Source organism: Piliocolobus tephrosceles, chromosome 13 (genome assembly GCF_002776525.5).
Source record: "Piliocolobus tephrosceles isolate RC106 chromosome 13, ASM277652v3, whole genome shotgun sequence".
In the NCBI taxonomy this organism is placed as follows: Eukaryota; Metazoa; Chordata; class Mammalia; order Primates; family Cercopithecidae; genus Piliocolobus; species Piliocolobus tephrosceles.
In genome coordinates, this window is record NC_045446.1 from 62,233,692 (window position 1) to 62,246,049 (window position 12,358).

The 12,358-nt window shown below is 46.8% G+C and overlaps 1 pseudogene; it reads left to right on the forward strand.

The window, feature by feature from the left end:
• The first annotated feature begins 724 nt into the window (after positions 1–724).
• LOC111540970 lies at positions 725–10,179 on the forward strand (annotated as a pseudogene).
• The last annotated feature ends 2,179 nt before the right edge of the window (positions 10,180–12,358 follow it).

The following is a 12,358-nucleotide window of genomic DNA, read 5'->3' on the forward strand; positions in this document are numbered from 1 at the left end:
TTCCTTAGGGTTCGAGAGGAAGATGTTACCAGAAAGCGATCCAGATTCAGACCCCAAGAGAAGGTTCTTGGATCTCACACAAGAAAGAATTCGGGGTGAGTCCATAGAGTAAAGTGAAAGCAAGATTATTAAGAAGGTAAAGGAATACAGAATGACTACTCCACAGGCAGGGCAGTGACTTGAGCTGCTCCACTAAGGATGCTTGTTGTTACTTCTTGATTATATGCTAAACAAGGGGTGGATGATTAATGAGCTTTCAAAGGAAGCAGTGGCCAATTCCCGTAACTGAGGATTCCTCTCCTTTTTAGACCATTTAGGGTAACTTCCTGATGTTGCCGTGGCTTCTGTAATCACGGCACTGGTGGAGTGTCTTTTAGCATGCTAATACATTATAATTAGCATATAATGAGTGATGAGGACAATGAGAGGTCACTTTGGTCGCCATCTTGGTTTTGGTGGGTTTGGGCTGGCTTCTTTACCACATGCTATTTTATGAGCAAGGTCTTTGTGACCTGTTATCTTGTGCTCACCTCCTTGCTCATCCTGTCACTTGGAATGCCACACCTCCTAGGAATGCAGCCCAGTAGGTCTCAGCCTCATTTTACCCAGCCCCTATTCAAGAGGGAGTTGCTTTGGTTGAAACACCTCTGACAGACCCACCAGAGGAGCCCTTCAGTTTGCATTAATATGTGTGGCTATTTATTTCACAGATACTATGTGTCAAATGTCGGTACAATGTCAACAGCTCACCCTCTTGGTTGTTGAGTTTCCCCATTACACAAATAAGGAAGCAGGCCCAGAGGAGAGCCTGGGAAATGAAGTTGGAGAGACCCATCCTGGGGTTGCTTGATTTAGGGATTTAGACTGGGAATGACTCCTCCATAGATCTGAAAGAAGAAATTGCATACTGTGCATAGTGGCTTCTTTTCTGCCAGCCCTAAACAGCTCAAGAATGGAGAGTCTCCCAGTTATGAGGCTGGGTGTGAAGCATTTTTTTTTTCTTGGAGAGAGGTCTTGCTATGTTGCCCAGGCAGGTGTCCAACTCCTGGGCTCAAGGGATCCTCCCACCTTGGCCTTCCAAAGTGCTGGGATTACAAATGTGAGCCACCACACCTCACCTGAAGCATCTTGGTTCATGCATCTAGCAAACCTTTGGGCTGTGTCTCTCAACCCCATTGGACCTGAGGTCTCCCTAAAACAATTATTTGGCTACAACCCCTTTAATATCCTGAACTTAGCTAAACAGTTATTTTAAAAATCAATATTAATATATAACTAAAGAAGAAACAGAGGAAAAGTATTTGTAATATGTATTTCAATATATAAATATTCATTTTGACTCCATTAGCAGATAGCAGTCACTGCCCTGCTTGTACTTGTTTTGAATCAGTGAGCCCACAGCTGCCAAGTGCAGACTAACAAGAGGTAAATAACCTATATACCTCGAGCAGCTCTGACTTTAACTTATTCTTTTTTTTTTTTTTAATCTCTTTTTAGACATGAGGTTTCACTATGTTGTCCCAGTTGACCTCAAACTCCTGCACTCAAGTGATCCTCCTGCCTTGGCCTCCAAAGTACTGGGATTATAGGTGTGAACCACTGTGCCTGGGCTTTTATATTTTTTTTTAAGTGCACGGTTTAATATTTAGCTTGTCAGCCTTAAGTAATGAGGTCCAGAAAGCTTGAGGATAGCCACACAGGAGCATAGATTCAAATTGTCCTGAATATACACTTCGATTCACAGCAGTTACAAGTGAGTTTTTAAGGAAACAGAATAGTTCCTAACTTGTTTATCAATAATTTAAAATAAGATAACATAAGCAATTGATTGGCTATACATTGTTTTTATATCACAAATTCCAGGAACAGATAATGGGTGAGGCAGGTAGTCAGGGACAAAACACCTTGAAACAATTGTCTCTGGGCATGGGTGGGGAGGATATGACTGAAGTTCCATACTCATGCTTTTCTGGGCCTGATAAATTGGGCATGTCTCACATCATGAGACTGCTCTGAGCTATTTTTCTTTTCTCAAGCTTTATACCAAATTCTAGGCTGTGGGCTTTCATTCGTTCAGTAAGTATGTATTGAGTATTTATTGTTTGGGTGAGGGACAAAGGACAAGATGGAGGAAGGTGAACAAGAAGGCACAATCCATGTTGCTTTCGCGTTCTTCCTCACCAACTTTCCCGCGCATGGGAAAATGTAGCCCGCACCTGGGAAGATGCAGATCAACCGAGCATGCGCAGAGTGTCATCAAACCGGGGACATCGAAATTCAAGAAGCCACTCCTACACACACGCCCCAAGCTCCTCCCCTTCCAGTTCCCAGGCATAAAAGTCCACCGCAGGCAGGAGCCGGTGTGACTTCTTCGGCCCCTCTTACTTGTGGACCGGAGAACCTCACCCGAGAGCGCCTGCATGACTTCCCTGGCCCCCGACACCTGAGGACCAGAGAACCTCGCCAGAGAGTGTGTGCATATTTGCAATAAAAGACTGCCACTTTCTTATGTACTTTGGCCTCATGTTTAATTATTTAGCTCTCCTAAATTAAATTAAATTAAAACAGTTGGTGCCGAAACCCAGGAGGAGACCCTTCCTCAACATCCCCTAGGGGTCTGAGGAACCTCCTCCCCAGCGAACCGGCTCCCAACCCAACCAGCCACCAACACTGAACAAGTGTTCCACCTTTTTACTGGTGCTGCTCTGAGAATTTCTTCTTCTTCGGTGAGTACTCCCCTTTGTTAAGCATCTCTGTACGTTTCTGTGTCCTTGGCCTAGAGTCGAACGTACGCCCAAGGACGTAGCCACCCTGTAGCGCAGTCAGGTCTTCAACCCGGAGACGTCCGTCTTGAAGTTCCTCAATTCTCCGTTGGTGGCTCCAGGAGCCCCAGGTCTCCAGCAGCGGCAAAGGACACTTTGCCACTGCGTGAGGTCGGTTTCCATTTCTGGTGGTTAAACAATGGGAACCTCACAATCGAAAATCCCTAGGAACACCCCCTTAGGTTGTCTCCTCCAAAACTTGGAAGCCTTACGTTTAGCTCAAGAATTAAAACAAAAGCGGCTAATTTTCCTCTCCACTGTGGCATGGCCGCAGTTTAAATTAGACAACTAATCTCAATGGCCACCAGACGGCACACTTGACTATAACATTCTATTAGATCTCTCTAATTTCTGCCAAAGGCTTGGAAAGTGGTCACAGATTATCTATGTCCAAGGTTTTTGGGACTTGTGCTCTCGCCCAGACCTGTGCGCCCAGTGTTCAATGGCCCAGGTCTTGTTAGTTAAAACCCAGCCCTCGGCCCCCACACCACAAGGAGAGGAAGATTCTACTTCCATCTCAGACAAGGCCGATGGCGGGGCACCTCCCTCCCGACCTAACAACCCCCCTCCCTATGCTCCTCCTACCGCCCCTCCCTCAGCCACTCCTCTTACCTCTCCCATTTCCGCCCACACTCGCTCCAAGACCGTGGTAGCGGCCCCAACCCCCTCTACCAGTCAACCTGCCTCAACCCCCTCTACCTGTCAGCTGGTCTCAACCTACCCGACTGGTCAGTCTGTTTCAACCTCCCCTGTTAGTTTGTTGGCCCCCCTCCGAGAGGTCGCCGGAGCTGAAGGACTAGTTAGAGTCCATGTCCCTTTTTCCTTGGCAGACCTTTCCAAGATTGAAAAACGGCTCGGCGATTTCTCTGCTAACCCCACCCTATATTCCAAGGAGTTTTGATACCTATGTCAGGCATATGATCTAACCTGGCATGACTTACAGGTCATTTTGTCCTCCTCCCTTAACCAAGAGGAAAGACAGTGTATTTTTGCAGCCGCCAGGCAACATGCTGATCAATGGCATTTAACTGACGCCACCGTCCCATTAGGAGAGATGGCTGTCCCGTCCATAGAACCAGATTGGGACTACCAACCACAACAGCCCGGCCGCCGTAGGAAAGACATTATGGTTCAATGTCTCTTGGCCAGTATGCAGGCAGCCTCTAACAAAGTGGTCAATTTTGATAAACTAAAGGAAATTATCCACCACTCAGATGAGAACCCAGTTTCCTTCCTAAATCGCCTTACAGAGGCACTAGCCCAATTTACCCGGCTAGACCCCACCTCCCCAGCCGGGGCAGCTGTCCTAGCCTCCTATTTTATCTCCCAGTCAGCCTCAGATATTTGAAAAAAGCTAAAAAGGTTGAAGATAGGTCTCAAACCCCCATACAGGACTTAGTAAAATTAGCCTTTAAAGTTTTTAACTCCAGAGAAGAAGCAGCTGAGGCCGCAGAGCTAGACAAGGAGAAAAGAAGGGCTGCACTTCAGGTGTAAGCTTTAGTGGCTGCCCTCCAACCAGCGTTGCCCACTCTGCCAGCAGGGAAGACAGAGGACAAGTCTCCTAAAGGCTCCTGCTATAAATGCGGAGACCCAGGACACTAGGCAAACCAGTGTCCCCAGGCCAAACCGGCCACTCCGTCTGGCCCATGCTGTAAGTGTGGCACAACTAGGCATTCGGCAAAAAGGTGTCCAAATCCTCGCCCGCCTACCATGCCGTGCCCAACCTGCCAACAGGAAGGACACTGGAAGTCTGATTGCCCCGCCAGCAGGGCAGGCGTTGTGCCTCAACGTGGTGCCTCTCCTCAAGAGTCGGGAGGCTCCTTCCAGCTCCTACACCTGGATGACGACTGATGGTGCCCACACTCAGAGACCCCCGTCACCCTTGCTGAGCCCAGGGTAGCACTACAGGTAGCAGGTAAGCCAATTTCTTTTCTCCTCATTATGGAGGCTACCTACTCAGTTTTGCCATGTTATAGTAGACCTAGCCAACTCTCCACTATTTCAGTAGTAGAAGTAGACAGTAAGCCATCTAACCCTCGCCAGACCTCAATGTTACACTGTTGCCTAGACTCAATGTTAAACTGTTGCCTGGACTATGCCTGTTTTGCCCACTCTTTCCTCATCATGCCCTCATGTCCCACCCTGCTCTTAGGATGAGACATCTTTTTTTTTTTTTTTTTTTTTTTTTTTGAGACGGAGTCTCGATCTGTCGCCCAGGCTGGAGTGCAGTGGCGCGCTCTCGGCTCACTGCAGGCTCCGCCTCCCGGGTTCACGCCATTCTCCTGCCTCAGCCTCCCAAGTAGCTGGGACTACAGGCGCCCGCCATCTCGCCCGGCTAATTTTTGTATTTTTTAGTAGAGACGGGGTTTCACCGTGTTAGCCAGGATGGTCTCGATCTCCTGACCTCGTGATCCACCCGTCTCGGCCTCCCAAAGTGCTGGGATTACAGGCTTGAGCCACCGCGCCCGGCCAGGATGAGACATCTTAACCAAACTTTCCATAGATACACGTCAATTGTGGGTAACCCTACTTCCCCTTGCCCTTACCAGACTACGGGCGACACCTAGAAGCCCTACAGGCCTTAGCCCATTTGAACTAGTATACGGGTGCCCCCTCGCACTACAAGAACTTCCTACCCTCCCCATGCCGTTAGCACCCTACCTTCCATACCTTTCTCTTTTAAGACAATTACTTAGAGAATATGCTGAGAGGTCACTTCCCCAACCTACACAAGGAAATCCAGACACCCCTTTGGCTCTTTCTCCAGGTGACCAGGTTCTACTCAAGGATCTACATGCAAAGGGCCTTATTCCTAAGTGGAAGAGCCCATATACAGTAATTCTTACCCCTTCTACAGCAGCCAAGCTTTTAGGTCACAGTTCCTGGGTCCATTTTACTCAACTGAAAAGAGCCCTGCCCCCTCAGGCTCAGTGGCAGTCCACTGAACTGTCACCCACCCGTCTGAGAATAACCAGACTAAATACAAACTAAATGAGCTACGCTCTTCTGAAATTCTCCCGCTTTCTCACTAGTCTCCATCTCAACTTAACTGACTTTTCCCTCACAAACCCCATAGATACCCTCCTCCCCGACCCATCCCCCAACCAGTGGGTCTCCCGACTTTTTACTCTCATAGAAGACCTAGCTTGTCAGGGTGCACTTTGTGATTTCAGCAATGTTGAACTTACTCTCTACACTTTTGCCACCATTATTATGGTTCACTCTAATCTCCCTAGTTACTCCCACTAATCCTAACTTTGTATCGAAATTTTCTATAACTGAAACCTGGTCTACAGACAACCAGGTACACTCACTCATGCACGGCACTGCAGAATGTCCCCCACCCCAGAAGGGCTGTCAATCTGCCTTCTCCCTAAACTTTTCCCTAAGTTCCATCACTGGAGGCCTCCCGGCCATATGTTTCTTATATGACCAAGCAGAATATAATTATAAGAACTACTGGCACATTCTCATGGCTAACACTTATTCGCCAGGGACTTAACCCAGGCTACCAGAGTAAGAAACCTCTCCCAATGCTTCCTTTGCGTTGTACTCAGTAAAGCTCCCTTAGTAGCAGTCCCTCTACCAGCCGCTTTCACTATCACCACCGACTCTACCAGCTCCTCTCAAGCAACATCCTCGCCTCAAGTCCTACTATACCGTAATCCACAGAGTCAAACCCTTCCTTTTTGCTACTCTACTCCCAACTCTTCATGGTGTAGTCACACCCAAGCTCCCAAGGGAATCCTGACGGCCCCCGTTGGCAGCTACTTCTGGTGTAACCAAACTTTATCTAAAACTCTTAACCCCACCTCCATCACCCAATCCCTTTGCATCCCGGTGTCTTTAGTGCCTAGCTTAACCCTATATAGCGAAGAGGAATTGTCTGAACTAGCTTCCCAGCTTACCACTCCCAGCAATAAAATCCAAAAGTGGGCTGTTTTTCTTCCCTTAGTCATCGGGGTTTCCCTAGCATTGTCCCTAATAGCCTCAGGACTTGGGACAGGGGCACTCACCCACTCAATTCAGTCCGCACGGGCTCTCTCCACTCAGGTCCAGGAAGCCATAGAGGCTTCAGCTGAAAGCCTGGCCTCTTTACAGCGTCAGATTACCTCAGTGGCCCAGGTAGCAGCACAAAATAGGCAAGCATTAGATCTTCTTACTGCTGCAAAAGGAGGAACATGCCTCTTCCTAGGAGAAGAGTGTTGCTATTATATAAACAAATCAGGCCTGATTGACACCAACGTCCAAACATTGAACAAAATCAAAAAGGAGCTTCAACAATTTAACACCCCCTTAACCCCCAGACCACCAGTATGGCTGCTGCCTGTACTACAGCAGATGCTTCCATTCCTAATTCCCATACTAATCCTCTGCCTTATGTCATGTCTTGCTCCCATTCTAATAAAATTTCTCTGAGCCAGGGTCCAAGAGATCACCCGAGTCACCTTCAATCAAATGCTCCTGCATCCCTACACCCAACTGCCAACCTCAGACCCTAACTACGCCCCTAACAGCAGGAAGCAGCCAGCCAGACAACGGTGCCCCAAATTCTTATAATCAATAAGAGGTTGGACTGTTTGGGTGAGGGACAAAGGACAAGATGGAGGAAGGTGAACAAGAAGGCACAATCCATGCTGCTTCGGGGTTCTTCCTCACCAACTTTCCTGCGCGCAGGAAAATGTAGCCGGCACCCGGGAAGATGCAGATCAACCGAGCATGAGCAGAGTGACATCAAGCCAGGGACACAGAAATTCAAGAAGCCACTCCTACACACACGCCCCAAACTCCTCCCCTTCCAGCTCCCAGGCATAAAAGTCCACCGCCAGCAGGAGCCGGCCGGTGTGACTTCTTCGGCCCCTCTTACTTGTGGACCGGAGAACCTCACCCGAGAGCGCCGGCGCAACTTCCCTGGCCCCCCCACACCTGAGGACCAGAGAACCTCGCCCGAGAGTGTGTGCATATTTGCAATAAAAGACTGCCACTTTCTTATGTACTTTGGCCTCATGTTTGATATTTATTTAGCTTTCCTAAATTAAATTAAACAAAACATTTATGTAATTTGGAACTCTTCTGGGGTTACAATTTAACTTACTTTCTCACCTCCAAATCATTATCACCTCAGTGAGGACGAAACCCAATGATTTTTTTTATCTTGCCAAAATTCCTATCTGTGGGGTCTGGGAAGTCATGCCCTACAAATCATAAATTCTCATCAGATGGGTTTTATTTAACCCTATATATCATGACTTACTTCCCAACCTGACTCTGGAATAACATGATGAGACAAGGAAGAAAAGCAAAATATTTTAATATTTTTACCTCAAAACATGTTTCTTTGCCATGTCTTGAAATGGCCCTGCAACTGTCCTTTGTGGGGGAAAATTTTCATCCGTAAAGAATCTCTGTTAACATAACTACATCTTTTTCTTCCAGGCCCTTCCAATCATAAAGAGATTAATTAAAAGTGTAGCACCTTTCACAGATGTGAATAGGAAACACTTGTCATCTATTGTCTCTAACGGCAACTACTGTAAGACTTCAAAAGAACCTTGGTCTCCACAATCTTTTTTTCTCAACCTGAACATTTCTTTTCTATCAATCCCAGTTCTTTAGACAAACTCAACCAATTGTCAACCATAAAATGTTTAAATTTACCTAGAGCCTGAAAGCTCTGCCACCCCACTTTGAATTGTCCCGCCTTCCAGGACCAAACCAATGATTTATTTGTTTATTTATTTTTAGATGGAGTCTCCCTCTGCTGCCCATGCTGGAGTGCAGTGGTGTGATCTTGGCTCGCTGCAACCTCTGCCTCCTGGGTTCAAGTGATTCTCCTACCTCAGCCTCCCGAGTAGCTAAGATTACAGGTGCCCGCCACCAAGCCCAGCTAATTTTTTGTATTTTTAGTAAAGACAGGGTTTCACTATGTTGGTCAGGCTGGTCTCAAATTCCTGACCTCAATATCAGCCTGCCTTGGCCTCCCAAAGTGCTAGGCGTGAGCCACTGCGCCCAGCCGATGTATTTCTTAAATGCATTTGATTAATGTCTCATGCCTCCCTAAAATGTATGAAACCAAGCTGCACCCTAGACCACCTTGGACACATGTTCTCAAGACCTCCTGAGGGCTGTGTCATAGGCCATGGTCACTCATATTTGGCTCAGAATAAATCTCTTCAAACATTTTACAGAGCTTGACTCTTTTCATTGACATCAATGAGGCCTAATCTGATCACACTATAACACTGCAAGTCCCCATCCTTCTCCCCTGATTGTTTTCAAAAGCAGTGATCCATTGAGGTGCTCATTTTTGTAACCCCAGTTTCTAGAAAAGTGCCTGGGTGAGAGTATGTAGGATCTCCATAAAAGTTGAATTAACGAGTTTTGTAATGACTGCACCTCCAGACAGGAGCTGTCTTCTGGGCTCCCAGAGTCTCTGACAAACCTCTCCCACAACGAGTTTACCAACAGCAAGGACTTTCCTGGATGACTTCCACTGGGTTGGGGATTAAGGATTGAAAGGGGAGAGGCTGTGTGTGGAATATTCTGGCTGTGCTGACTGTGGACTTAGTCCTTGTCTTCCCGCATCCAGTGTAGTATCTGGAGGAAGAATGTCTGGGCTTCACTAGCACCATCGAGGAAGCCCGTAAGAATATTTCCCATCTATGTAGATTCAACTGGAACCACTGTGGAGAGGTGGTACCTGCCTGCAAATGGCACTTCATCCAGGACACCTGCCTTCATGAGTGCTCCCCAAACTTGGGGCCCTGGATCCAGCAGGTACTCATGGCTTCCTGGCACCCAAGAGCTAGCAGAGGAGCTGAATTTTCCAGGCATCTCTGCAGGCTGCAACCCCAGCTCCAGTTCTATTCAGGGCTGGGTTGCTGGGATTCTTGAGCCTGAGCCCTTCTTTTCTACCAAAATCTCCCAGGTGGATCAGAGCTGGCGCAAAGAGCAGGTGCTGTATGTGCCCCTGTGCAAAGAGAACTGTGAGCAATGGTGGGAAGACTGTCGCACCTCCTACACCTGCAAGAGCAACTGGCACAAAGGCTGGAACTGGGGACTCAGGTAAGGGCTGGGGTGGGGCAGGAAAGGAGGGATTTGGAAGTGAAGGTGCATGGGTGTGGAACAGGTTTGTGACATTTTGGGTTTGTAGGGCTGGCAGAATCAGAGACGCTTTTGGGCCCAGTGGCTAAAGGTCTTCCCTCTTCCCTCCAGGGTCTAACAAGTGCCAAGTGGCAGCTGCCTGACTACCTTTCCATTTCTATTTCCTCACACCCACTGCTCTGTGCAGTGAAATCTGGAGTCACTCCTATACGGTCAGCAACTACAGCCGAGGGAGCGGCCACTGCATCCGGATATGGTTTGACCCGGCCCAGGGCTACCTCAGTGAGGAGGTGGTGAGGTTCTATGCTGCAGCCATGAGTGGGGCTGGGCCCTGGGCAGCCTGACCTCTCCTGCTCAGCCTGGCCCTAACGCTGCTCTGGCGGCTCAGCTGACTCCTTTTACCTTCTGATACTTGGTCATCCCTGCCCTGTTTAGCCCCACAGCTCCCAACTATTTGGTTCCTGCTCTATGGTCTTGTCTCTGACAGCCACTTTGAATAAACTAGACACCACACATGTATCTTGAGAATTATTCAGGTATGAATGGGAATGTGGCTGTTTTGTTTCCCAATTCTCATTGATTGAAGCTAGTTAGACTGGGTTAGTTCCCAGCTCTGATGCTTGCTATAAACTAGCCTGATACTTAAGTATTCTTCTAAGGCAGGAAACATTCATAGCTCTCAATTTTATTTTTCACTATAGCTCCAATCTAGAGCCACGCCCAGGCGTTTTTCTGTTTTTGAGACAGGGTCTCACTCTCTCACCCATGTTGGAATGCAGCAGCATGATCTCAGCTCATTGCAACATCTGCCTCCTGGGCTCAGGTGATCCTCCCACCTTGGCCTGGAACTACAAGCATGTGCCACTACACCTGGCTAATTTTTCAATTTTTTATAGAGAGGAAGTCTTGCAATGTTGTCCAGGCTGGTCTCAAACTACTGGGCTCAAGCAATCCTCTTACCTCAGCCTCCTGAGTAGCTGAGAATATAGGTGTGAGCCTCCACACTCAGCTAATAAATATAATATAAGACATGTATTATATATATAATAGTAGAGACAGGGTCTCACTATTTTACCTACGTTTGTCTCAAACTCCTGGGCTCGATCCTCCCAAAATTCTGGGATTACAGGCATGAGTAACTGTGTCTGGCCACAAGTCATGTTCATTTCTTGCTCAAGCTACAATGTTGAATGTGGGTTGTCAGGGGGGATTCTGTTTATTTCTCATTCCTGGACTACATTAGCAGTCAGTGGGTTCTGCTTCTTACTCAAGAACCCACGCTGATGGAGGCTCCATCTTCCATGAAACAGGAAGAGGGAACTTGACAAATTCCATAAGGCTCTTCAAATTTCCACCCGTCACTTGTTTCGGTGGCCAAATCAAGTCATGAGCATGCCTAAATTCAAGAAAGCCAGGAAAACATAATCCTATCACATACTTGGAAGGAGAGGAAAATCACAAGGTTTGCAACAGACCTAATGATGACTAAAAAGACTTTGTTATTTTCTCATTAGTTTCTGTTTCTGGCATAGTCATAGTTACAAATTTAATTTTTTGGTTAGATCCTAGTAAGAAGGAGGACCAACTCTCTATACATATACAAGTAACTACATCAATATGAAAAGTGGAGCAATCCACCGATGACCGCCCTGGCTAGTCTTGTAAACAAGGCCAATTGATGCCCTTTTTGCCCTTCATTTATTTCAATTTATTATTATTTATTATTTTTCTTTTTTGAGACAGGGTCTCCTTCTGTTGCTCAGGCTGGAGTGCAGTGGCACAATCATGACTCACTGCAGTCTTGACCTCCTGGGTTCAAATGATCCCCCAACCTTAGCCTCCCAAGTAGCTGGGACTACAAGCACATGCCACCATGCTCGGCAAATTTTTTGTATTTTTTTGTAGAGATGGGTTTTGCCATGTTGCCCAGGTTCAAGATGGGTCTTGAACTGCTGCGTTCAAGTGATTCATTCACCTACCTTGACCTCCTAAAGTGGTGGGATTACCGGCGTGAGACACCTCTGCCAGCCCACTGATTTCTTTTTTTGAAACAAAAGCATAGTTGATCAACACAAAAGCTAATAATCGGACATTAACACAATTCAAAACTCTTGCACTTTAAAAGACACCCTTAAAAAATTAAAAGACAAGCGACAGACTAGAGGGAAATATTTGCAAAACACATCTGATAAAGGATCCCTATCCATAAAATACAAAGAACACTTACAACTCAGTAATAAGAAGGCAGACAACCCAATCAAATAATGGGCAAAAGAAATGAACAAATATTTCATTAAAGATGATACACAAATTATGAATAGTTACATGAAAAGATGCTCAACATTGTTAATCATTAGAAAAATGGAAACTAAAACCACAGTGATATACCATTTTATACCTACTGGAATGGCAATAATAATAAGACAGGCAAT